We start from the raw sequence: 12,159 nt of genomic DNA, 5'->3' as shown, positions 1-12,159 counted from the left end.
CTTTCCATTTTTCTCTCTCTCTCCCACATGGCAGCTGTCTCTCTTCCTGCCAGTACACTTCACACCTAATCTGAGCCGTCTTTTGTCTCCACTAGCCCTATTACCATCTCGTCTGGTTTTGAATACCTCTTAATGTCTCTTTACTTCTTTTGTTCTATCGCAGCCCTGCCTTCGATCTATTTCATTTCCTTTCCAGTTTTGAAAAAGAGTTCACCCGAAACGTCAACTCTAATTTCTCTCCACGGATGTTGCCTGGCCTGCTGAGTTTTTCCAGTATTTTCTGTTGTTATTTTGAATATAATAGGTCTTGTTTTGCACACTTTGTACAAAAATAATAAATTGCAGGACAACGGAGTATTACAGTTTAAACTCTTTTATGAAGCATCAGGTCTGTGATCTGACTCATACAGCGCAGTGGGGACAAGATGGAGTTAGGACCCCTTACAGATGCCTGCAGGCCAATGACACTTCAGCATGTGATCACGTGAATATAATAGCTTTTCCTTACAGATGCCTGCGGGCCAATGATAATTCAATATGCAAATAGTACAGACTGAACCATGGCAGAGTGCCCGTGCACTTGGGTTTCTGAGTGAATTATTGATGAATTCTCTCTCACTGGGATCACAGAAATTCATTCTCCATTCACTGTTTGGGGTTTTCAATGTTCCCCAGCATGCCCCGCGGGGGAGAATGTGCCCCATTCACACTGGTAGAGCCCAGTGCGCAGGCGCAGCACCCGCCTGTATTTTGAGAATGCGCATTGCCAATGTGATCAGAGCCGGGTAAGTGGGATAAGCGCAGAAAGGTCGGTGAAGCGATTTTACGCCGATTACGAATCAGCAGGGCGCAGAGAGGTAACGCACTCGCCAGGTTGGCTTCATAAACACCTGCTGTAGGCCGCAAGCCACGAATGGGAACCTACAGGTTCCGCGTTTGCAGCTCGGAGGCTTTTCCCCAATAACAGGCCCAGATTAATGGCGGCCATCTTTGCAAAGGAAAGCTGTGGGTTTTTTCTGCCGCTATCTTGCATCGTCGAGCGGTAGAGTGCATGTGAAGCCATTTAGAAGGCGGGGCTTCCAGGTCCCAGCAAGTAAACTGAAATCAGCCAGAGTCAGCACCTTCAGGGGAGGAGAGGGAGTGGAACCAGTGAGTGTAGAACTGAACCCAGCCAGAGTCAGCACGTTCAGGGGAGGAGAGGGAGGTGAACCAGTGAGTGTGAAACTGAACCCAGCTAGAGTCAGCACCTTCAGGGGAAGAGAGGGAAGAGAAACAGTGAGTGAACTGAACCCAGCCAGAGTGAGCAGATTCAGGGGAGGAGAGGGAGAGGAACCAGTGAGTGTAGAATTGAACCCAGCCAGTGTCAGCACCTTTATAGAGACATGACAGGACAGAGGAGGCCATTCGGCCCATCAAGTCCGTGTCAGCTCTCTGTCGAGCAATCCATTGAGTCCCATTCCCCCGCTCTATCCCCGTAGCCCTACAAGTTTATTTCCCTCAAGCGCCCATCCAGTCTCCCCTTGAAAACATTAAGTGTCTCCGCTTCCACCACTTCCATTGGCAGCGAGTTCCAGGTCCTCACCACACGCTGCGTAAAACGTTTTTGCTCACATCCCCCCTGTATCTCTTGCCCGATACCTTAAATTTGTGTCCCCTAGTCCTTGTACCATCATCTAGTAGGAACAGCCTTTTCCCATCTAGCCTATCCAAACCCGTCATAATCTTGTACATCTCTATCAAATCAAAGTTTGGTGTCATCTGCAAATTTAGAAATTCTACTTTGTATTCCAATATCCAGGTCATTTATATATATCAAAAAAGCAGTGGCCCCAGCAGTGACCCTTGGGGAACACCACTGTCTACCATCCTCCAGTCTGAAAAACAGCCATTTATCACAACTCGCTGTTTTCTGTCCTTAAGCCCATTCCTTATCCAAGCTGCCACTGACCCACCTATTACATGAGCCTCAATATGCACGGTGGCATAGTGGTTAGCACTGTTGCCTCACAGCGCCAGGGACCCGGGTTCGAATCCGGCCTCGGGCGACTGTCTGTGTGGAGTTTGCACATTCTCCCCGTGTTTGCGTGGGTTTTCTCCGGGTGCTCCGGTTTCCTCCCACAGTCCAAAGATGTGCGGGTTAGGTTGATTGGCCGTGATAAATTGACCCTTAGTGTTAGGGGGGATTAAATACGTGGGGTTACGGGGATCGGGTGGGATATATGTCGGTGCAGGCTCGATGGGCCGAAATGGCCTCTATCTGCACTGTGTGATTCTGTGAATCTGTGAAACCAGCCTTCTATGTGGTACTTTGTCAAACGCCTTCCTAAAATCCATGTAGACAACATCCATTGCATTCCCTTAATCAATCTCCCCGTTACTTCATCAAAAATTTGAATTAGATTAGTGAAACACGATCTGCCTTTTAAAAATCCGTGTTGGCTCTCCTTAATTAGCTTAAACCTTTCCAAGTGCCCATTCAATTTTTCCTTGATTATTGTTTCTAAAACTTTACCCACCACTGATGTTGAACTGGCCGGCCTATAGTTACTAAGATTGTCCTTACACCCTTTCTTGAACAATGGTGTCACATTTGCCACTTTCCAATCCTCAGGCACTTCCCCTCGCATCTAGAGAAGGTTGGAAAATTATGGATTGCCCTTCCGCTACCTCCTCCCCCAATTCCCTTAGCAACCTGGGATGCAACCCATCTGGACCAGGTGACTTATCCACTCTAAGCACACCCAGCCGTTCTAGTAAATCCTGTCTATCAATTTTCACCCCTTCCATTGCTTCTGTCTTTTCCACTTCTACCGATATTTTGTCAGCATCCACCTCCTTAGTAAACACCGATACAAAGTACTCATTGAGTATTCTAGCCTTGCCCTGCCCCTCTAAGTATATATCACCTTCTTTGTCCCTAATAGGCCCCACCCGCCTCTTACTGCCCGCTTACTGTTTACATGCCGGTAGAAGATTTTGGGGTTCCCTTTTATGTTAACCGCCATTCTACTCTCATATTCTGTTTTTGCCAATCTTATTTTCAGCTTCACTTCCCCTCTCAACTTATTGTATTTGGTCTGGTTCTCCCTTGAAGAATTCACCTGACATTCATCATACACCCACTTTTTTTGTTTCATCATCTTCTCTATTTCCCTCATCATCCAAGAAGCCCTTGCTTTGGTTCCCTTACCCTTCCCTCTTGTTGGAATGTACCTAGCCTGTACTTGGAACATCTCCACCTTAAAGATCACCCATTGTTCTGTTACAGTTTTTCCTGTCAGTCTTTGGTTCCATTTTAACCCTGGCTAGATCTTTTCGCATCCCACTGAAGTTAGCCCTATTCCAGTTTAGAAGTTCCACTCTAGCTTGTTCCTTGCTCCTCTCCATTGCTAATCTAAATCTTATGATACGATGAGCACTCATACCCAAGTGTTCTCCCAGACACTTGGTCGATCTGGCCCACCTCATTCCCCAGCACCAGATCCAGCAATGCCTCCTTCCTAGTTGGACCAACAACATATTGGTGAAGGAATTTCTCCTGAACACATTTCAGAAATTTCTCCCCCTCCTTTGCCTTTACCCTAGCATTATCCCAATCGATATATGGGTAATTAAAGTCCCCCAATATCACCACTCTATAGCTCTTGCATATCTCTGCGATTTCCCTGCAGATTTGCTCCTCTACCTCCCTCTCACTATTTGGAGGCCTGTAGAATACCCCCAATAGCGTGATCATACCCTTTTTGCTCCTCAACTCTAACCAAATGGATTCTGTCCTTGTCCCCTCAAGAACATCCTCCCTTTCCAACACTACAATGTCTTCCTTCATCACACCCCACCTCCCTTTTTTCCTCCCCTATCCTTTCTGAAAACCTTGTACCCTTGAATATTAAGTGCCCAGTCCTGACTATTTTTAAGCCACATTTCCGTTATTGCCACAACATCATATTGCCGCATGGCTAATTGTGCTTGTAGCTCACCAGTCTTATTCACCACACTTTGAGCGTTTACGTACATGCATTCTAAACCCATTTTTGAATTTTTCGTAGTCTTTCTTAGTCTGCTCCTATATATGGTACTACTTCCGCCTCCAGTACACAGTCAGAGTGTGTTTTTGCTGATCTTAATAACCCCTACACTTGGGCTGGAGATTAATATTCTGTATCAATATTGAATAAAGCAGCTTTGTTTCAAACACAGTGTATTGAATATTTGATTTCTCCATGACCAGAGGAGACTTATTGATGTTCTGTTACCGACTGTTCCATTTTTGGGCTTTTCTTACTCTTGATTATATCACTTCTCACCTAGTTCACCTTCTACCACATCTAATCCCAAGCTGGTTCCGTTTGACGACATGGCTTGTGGGTGTCATAGACTGAACTTTATACTCCTCTGAAATTCCTTTCAACCAACCCTTGAAAGAACTCTCTTGCTTCAGATTTGAAATCAGTTATTGTGTGCATGGTTTAGCACTTCTTGGATGCGGTTAGTACAACTCCTCCACAGGTACTGCATGTGACAGCCTTTGGAATGTTCTGATCTTTGTCATTGTCTTTGCTGATTGTGATGGTGTCCTTGATTTAATCTCCTGGAACTAACACACCGTGCACTATTTCCTGCATCGAGATCATTGTTTCAAATACTGAGCTTGGAGACAGAGCCGGGAGATTCGCAAACGGAGTGATTCACAAGCAGAGTGGACGCAGGAATTGGTGGAGAGGGAGAAGGTGGTGGAGACGTCTGAGTGAAAAGGAGGAGTGGAGCCACAGAACCCAAGTTACTAGGCGCGAGAGCAGAGCTGTGGGACAGCGAGAGGAGCGGCCAAGAGTCTGGAGGGAGCACCAGTTTCAGGGAGAAAGGTAAGTGACCTCAGCACAAGGGAAGGAGCAGATTGGGGAGGTATTGTTTTTTTTAAGTCTTTGCTTATTTCTGTTAAGATACTTAAGAAAAAGAAGTTAGTTAATAGTCGAATAAATAAAGGCACAGTAGGGCCACTCGGTCCAGCGGATGCACATCATGTGCCTTTCCACCATCTACAAGGTACAACTGAGGAGTGCGATGGAATACTCTCCACTTGCCCGGATGAGTGCAGCTCCAACAACACTCAAGAAGCTTGACACCATCCAGGACAAAGCAGCCCACTTGATTGGCACCCCATCCACCACCTTAAACATTCACTCCCTCCACCACCAGTGTACCATGGCTGCAGTGTGTACCATCTACAAGATGCACTGCAGCAACTCGCCAAGGCTTCTTCAGCAGCACCTCCCAAACCCGCGACCTCTTCCAACTAGAAGGACAAGGGCAGCAGGTGCATGGGATCACCCCAACCTCCAAGTTCCCCTCCCAGTCACACACCATCCTGACTTGGACATATATCGCCGTTCCTTCATCGTCGCTGGGTCAAAATCTTGGAACTCCGTTCCTAACAGCACTGTGGGAGTACCTTCACCACATGGACTGCAGTGGTTCAAGAAGGCGGCTCACCACCACCTTCTCAAGGGCAACTAGGGATGGGCAATTAATGCTGGCCTTGCCAACGACGCCCACATCCCATGAATGAATAAAAAGAAATTGTGGGAACTCCAGGATGCTTCCCGTGTCCTGGACAACCATGTGTGCAGGAGGTGTCGTCAGCTGGAGGAGCTCGAGCTCCGGGTTTCAGAGCTTGAACAGCAACTGGCGTCGCTGCGGTGCATCCACGAGGCTGAGAGCTACGTGGATAGCATGTTTCAGGAGGTGGTCACCCCCCAGCTAATGAGTGTGCAGGCAGAGAGGGAATGGGCGACTGCCAGACAGAAGGAGGACCAGGCAGGTAGTGCAGGAGTCCCCGGAGCCCATCTCGCTCTCCAACCAGTATTCTGTGCTGAGTACTGGTGAGGGTGATAGTTCCTCTGGGGAGTACAGCCAGGGCCAAATCCATGGTACCACGGGGTGGCTCAGCTGCACAGGGGTGGAGGAGGAAGACAGGGAAAGCAATAGTGGTCGGGGATTCAATTGTTAGGGGAGGAGACAGGCGTTTCTGCAGCTACAGACCTGACTCCAGGATGGTATGTTGCCTCCCTGGTGCCAGGGTTAAAGATGTCACTGAGTGGCTGCAGGACACTCTGAGGGGGGAGTGTGAACAGCCAGAGGTCGTTGTCCATATCGGTACCAACAACGTAGGTAGAAAGAGGGATGAGGTCCTGCAGACAGATTTTAGGGAGCTCGGAAAGAGATTAAAAAGCAGGACCTCAAAAGGTAGTAATCTCTGGATTACTCCCGGTGCCACGCACGAGTGAGTATAGAAATAGGAGGATGGAGATGATGAATGTGTGGCTGGAGAGATGGTTCAGGAGGGAGGGCTTCAGATTCCTGGGGAATTGGGGCCGGTTCTGGGGGAGGTGGGACCTGTACAGGCCGGATGGGTCGCACCTCAACAGAGCCTGTACAAATATCCTCGCGGGGAGGTTTGCTAGTGCTGTTGGGGAGGGTTTAAACTAAGCTGGCAGGGGGATGGGCACCAGGATGTAACGTTAGAAAGGGGAAATAAAGTGCTCAAAGGATTGGGAGAGGCAGAGAGCACTAAAGTAAGAAATAGTAAGGTATTAGGTGGGTGAAACTAAGAGAGAATACAGGATGGTCTAAGATGGGTTTACAGTGTATGTATGTGAATGCACGAAGCGCAGTAAACAAGGTAAGTGAGCTGCAGGCACAAATAGCCACATGGGAATATGATGTTGTGGCAATAACTGAGACCTGGCTCAAAAAAGGGCAGGATTGGGTATTAAATATTCCTGGTTACAAAGTTTTCAGGAAAGATAGGAGGTGGTGTGGCAGTATTGGTCAAGGAGAATGTTACAGTGCTGGAGAGGGAGGATGTCCTGGAGGGGTCAAGGACAGAATCTATATGGCTAGAGTTAAGAAATAATAGAGGTGCCATTACACTACTGGGTGTATTCTATAGACCACCAAATAGTGGGAAAGATATAGAGGAGCAAATTTGCAGAGAAATTACAGAGAGGTGCAAGAACTATAGAGTAGTGATAATGGGGGACTTCAACTGTCCTAATATAGACTGGGATCGTAATAGAGTAAAGGGCACAGAAAGGGAAGAATTTCTGGTGTGTGTTCAGGAGAACTTTCTTGATCAGTACGTTTCCGGCCCAACATGGGAGGAGGCATTGCTGGATCTGGTTCTGGGGAATGAGGTAGGTCAAGTGGAGCAAGTGTAAGTAGGTGAACATTTAGGGAACAGTGATCATAGTATCATAAGGTTTAGATTAGCTATGGAAAAGGACAGGGAGCAATCTAGAGTAAAAATGTTTAACTGGGGGAAGGCCAATTTCAGTGGGATGAGAACGGATCTGGCCCGGGTAAACTGGAATCAAAGATTAGCAGGCAAAACTGTAATGGAACAATGGGCTGCCTTTAAAGAGGAAGTAGTTCAGGTACAGTTGAGCTACATTCCCACTAGGGGGAAAGGCAGGGCAACTAAAATCAGGGCTCCCTGGATGACAAAAGAGAGAATATGATGAAGCAGAAAAAGATCACGTATGACAGATGTCAGGTTGCAAATACATCTGAGAATCAGGCTAAATATAGAAAGGTCAGAGGAGAAGTGAAAAAGAAAATAAGAGGGGCAAAGAGAGGGAATGAGAATAGAATGGCAGCCAACATAAAAGGTCATCCAAAAGTCTACTATAGGAATATAAATAGTAAACGGGTATTAAGAGGAGGGGTAGGGCCGATTAGGGACCATAAAGGAGACCTATGCATGGAGGCAGAGGGTATGGCTGAGGTACTAAATGAGTACTTTGCATCTGTCATTACCAAGGAAGAGGATGCTGCCATAGACATAGTAAAGCAGGAGGTAGTGGAGATACTTGATAGGATAAATATTGATAAAGAGGAGGTATTAGAAAGACTGACTGTACTTAAAGTAGATAAATCACCAGGAGTGGATGGGATGCATCCTAGAATGCTGAGGGAATTGAGGGAAGTACTGGCCATAATATTCCAATCCTCCTTGGATACGGGGGTGGTGCCAGAGGACTGGAGAACTGCAAATGTTACATCCTTGTTCAAAAAAGGGTGTAAGGATAAACCCAGCAACTACTGGCCAGTCAGTTTAACCTCGGTAGTGGGGAAGCTTTTAGAAACAGTAATCAGGGACAAAATGAAAAGTCACTTGGATGGCTGTGGATTAATTAAGGAAAGCCAGCACAGATTTGTTAAAGGCAAATCGTGTTTAACCAACTCGATCAAGTTTTTTGATGAGGTAACAGAGAGGGTTGATGTAGTGTACATGGATTTCCAAAAGGCGTTTGATAAAGTGCCACATAGTGTGAATTCGCCAGTGCTGCAGCAGGTTGAATGAATAAGGGAATCCCTTCCCACACTCAGAGCAGGTGAATGGCCTCTCCCTGGTGTGAACTCACTGGTGTACAGTGAGGCGAGATGATTGCGTGAATCCAGTCCCACAGTGCGAGCACCTGAACAGTCTCTCGTCAGTGTGAACATGTTGATGGCGCATCAGGTCCCCGGAACTTTTATAGAACTTCCCGCAGTCGGGCATTTAAAAAGGTCTCTCGTCGGTGTGAACTCGCCAGTGCTGCAGCAGGTTGAATGAACGAGGGAATCCCTTCCCACGTTCAGAGCAGGTGAACGGCCTCCTCTCCCCAGTGTGAACTCGCTGATGTGTCAGCAGGCTGGATGAACATGTGAATCCCTTCCCACACACGGAGCAAGCGAACGGCCTCTCCCCAGTGTGAACTCACTGGTGTTTCAGTAGGCCGGATGAAAACGTGAATCTCTTCCCGCACTCAGAGCAGGTGACTGTACTCTCCCGCATGTGATTGTGCTTGTGACTCGACAGGCTAGAGTATTGGCTGAAGGCTCGTCCACACACACAACACATGTACGGTTTCTCCCCGCTCTGAACGGGGCTTTCTGCTTCCACGTTCAAAGGTCCTGATGAATCGAGCGACTTGAAGTGATGTTTGGTTTGAGCTTCCCATCTGTAAATCCTCCCCTTCTAATGCCCTGCAAAATGAATTGAAAACAGGAAAAAGGGTGAGAGAGAACCCACAAAAACACAAAGGCAGGTTGTGAAATTGAGCTGAATGAATCTGGGAATTTGTGGGCCCGGCACTCGAAAAGTGACCATGAAAGCTGCCGATTGTCGTAAAAACCAAACTGGTTCACTAATGTCCTTCAGGGAAGGGAACCCGCCACCCGGTCTGGGCCGACACAAGACTCTGGCCTCTTTGGGAGGAGAGCGAGCAAGGTGGGAGGGGGAGGGGTGAAGGAGAGTGACTTTATACATCTGTAACTCGACTAAAACTTTGACAGCACGTCCCAAACGCATGACCTCCACCACCTAGAAGGACAAGGGCAGCAGGTGCATGGGAACACCATCACCTCCCAGTTCCCCTCCAAGTCACACACTATCCTGACTTGGGCATATATTGCCGTTCCTACATCGCCACTGGGTGAAAATCCTGGAACTCCTCACCTAACAGCATTCTGAGAATACCTTCACCACACGGACTGCAGAGGTTCAAGAAGGAGGCCCAGCATCACCTTCTCAATGGGAAGCTGCGGACTGGCAATATATGCTGGCCTTGCTAGCGGCACCCGAATGAATTTAAAAAATCTGTATATATAAAATGGATTGAAAGCCTCTACAGAAATACTTGTTCCTAAAACGATAATCTTTTACATTGTGCGGACAGTGTCTGTTTAGCAACTTAATCTCACCTAGAATCCACCTCCCTTCACAATTCCACGTTGGAAATTGTTGGGTCCCACTGGGCTCAGAAGTACTGGGGGTTAAACCCAGCAGCTTCTCCCCCCCTCTCCACTCCAGCTCAAACTGATGCAACAAGAAAGCCCTACACAGGAGGCCAGGGACCGAGATCCACCCTGATGCTAACCGGCTCTGAGTTGCTCCCTCTGTTGTGTCAAGGCCACTTGTTGTTTCTCCTGTCGGGTCACTCAGTCTCCGCCACTGCCCAACAATGAGCCTCTCCCGCGCATGCTCAATTCACGCTGCTTGGGTGATTGACGGGAGCTCCGGACCAATAGGAAGAGTGGAAATAACAACAGAAAATGCTGGAAAAACTCAGCAGGTCAGGCAACATCCATGGAGAGAAATTTGACCGAACAGGCGACTGGTCCTCCAACCAATCGGAATGCGTGAGGAGCGGGGCTTGCGGCACCCAATGGGCTGGGCTGAACCCGGATCTCCCTCATTGGCTGAAACTCTGCCTCATTGTTCAAGCTGATTTCTCTCAAACTCCAGGAGAAAACTGGACCTTTCTGTTGTGGCTTTGAACAGATGGAACCCTGTGGGGTGGAGCAAACATTGCAACATTTGGCAGTGAAATGGATTCATCAGGACAGACAGCAGGGATTATTTCAGGAAATAACACAGTGTAGTGAGAAAGGAAATGCAGTGGATATTGTGTAAATGGATTGTTAAAAGGTGTTTGATCAGGTGCCGGACAGGAGGCTTGTTGATCAAATTAAGGCTGACGGTATTAAAGGGAGTGGGGCAGCGTGGATAGGAAGTTGGATAAAGGGCAGAAAACAGAGAGTAGTGGTTAATGGATGTTCTTCAGACTGGAGGAATGTACACAGTGGTGTCCCCCAGGGTCAGTGTTGGGACCACTGCTCTTCTCAAAATAGAGAAATGATCTGGGCACAAGATCAAACTCTCCAGATGAGACCAAAATAGGGACCCTGGCCAACTGTGAAGAGGACTGTAAGTGACTTCAGTGTGAATACACAGGTTAGTAAATGGGGCCGGTAGATGTCCGCTGAAATGTCATGCATTTTGTGAGTTGGAAAAAGATAAAATCTACATTAAATGGGAAACATTTAAAAGGAGTAGAGGAGCAGAACAGTAAAGTGATGTAAGATTCTAGCTGATGCCTTGTCTTATTCATTAGCAGGTTCTAGAGTCTCATGTCAACAACTTTAATACCTTATTAGAAATATAAGATGAGCAGATTCTCTGTCCTCTACCGTACCTTACATTGATCCATCAATCAGAGTAAACTTGCAAGTCCCGCGTGTCCACAGTAACTTACATGAGGTCAGCCCGCTGGATGGAACCTCGGGTGCCCTGAGCTTGATCTCCGGTGTCTCCAGTCCCGACTGCCCCCTTACATCAGGATCCCCTCACTTTTATACCCTGTAGTGATCCATCTCTGGCACCTGACTCTTCTTTGTCTTCTCTGCTGGGTTTCAGCAGGAAGCGAGGGAAAGACAGCTGGAACTTCTCTAATCTGTGGTTTACAAGGACACTTTCCCTGGTTCCCAGCAGTTACTTTTCTTCAGTAATGTTCTCTTTATCCCTAAACTACCCTGCCTGCTGTTAATGATGTTATTTTACAGCTTCACAGTTATAGATATAAACATCACACCTTATAATCTGATCTATTCTATTACTCACTTTGGTTTAAGCTTATATTGTGGTTATTAACAGACAAACCCGGTTCTTTCCCCTGATCTGATTAGAGTTTCCCCCAGTGGAATTTGTGGAATGGAATGTCTTATCAGTGTTGCCATGGTGACCTGTTTGCAGTGAAGCGCATGTGAGTTTCTAACTCAGACTAAACTTCTCTCTCCCATATTACACATTATATCAGCAATTTATGTTAATGTACTTTAGCCATGTTATGTTAATATCACTAAAACCAACAAGCGGTTCAGATACACAAACCTTTAAAAGTGGGAGGGACAAGCTGATAAAGTGTTTAAAAAGCACATTGGATCATAGATTTTATAAATAGGGGTGTAGAGTACAAAAAGGCAGGTACAGCACGGGTTAGACACAGAGTAAAGCTCCCTCTACCCTGTCCCAACAAACACTGCCAGCCCATAATGAGCAGGGCTTAGGGAGGTTGGTTGCTAGGCACTGCAGTGATGTCATAAAGCAGGGCCATTCAGCCCAGCTGGTCGTCTCCTTGTCCCTTTAAAGGAGGAGAGCGGGGACACCCTGTCTCCAAACACATCCCACCTGTTCATACTGAGAATCCCCGGGGCAAGGCCCAAGGCCCAGAGTGTGGAACACAACCAAGGGGGAAAGAGGAGGAGAGCGGGGACACCCTGTCTCCAAACACATCCCACCTGTTCATACTGAGAATCCTCAGGCACGGCCCAAGGCCC

At 47.3% G+C, this 12,159-nt stretch overlaps 1 pseudogene across 1 annotated transcript in view; it reads right to left on the bottom strand.

Moving 5' to 3' along the window:
* Positions 1–357: 357 nt before the first annotated feature.
* The window catches only part of LOC147119820 (uncharacterized), a 35,874-nt pseudogene continuing 24,072 nt past the window's right edge, over positions 358–12,159 (bottom strand). Inside the window, exon 3 of the transcript XR_015078086.1 lies at positions 358–9,027. The product of XR_015078086.1 is annotated as an uncharacterized LOC147119820 (transcript). The remainder of the gene's footprint in view (positions 9,028–12,159) is intronic.

The sequence above is a fragment of the Somniosus microcephalus genome, chromosome 4 (assembly GCF_052327205.1).
Source record: "Somniosus microcephalus isolate GS21.2 chromosome 4, FLI_Smic_1.0, whole genome shotgun sequence".
Taxonomy (NCBI): Eukaryota; Metazoa; Chordata; class Chondrichthyes; order Squaliformes; family Somniosidae; genus Somniosus; species Somniosus microcephalus.
The sequence above is the reverse complement of the archived record's forward strand: the minus strand, read 5'-3'. Positions and strand labels throughout refer to the sequence as shown.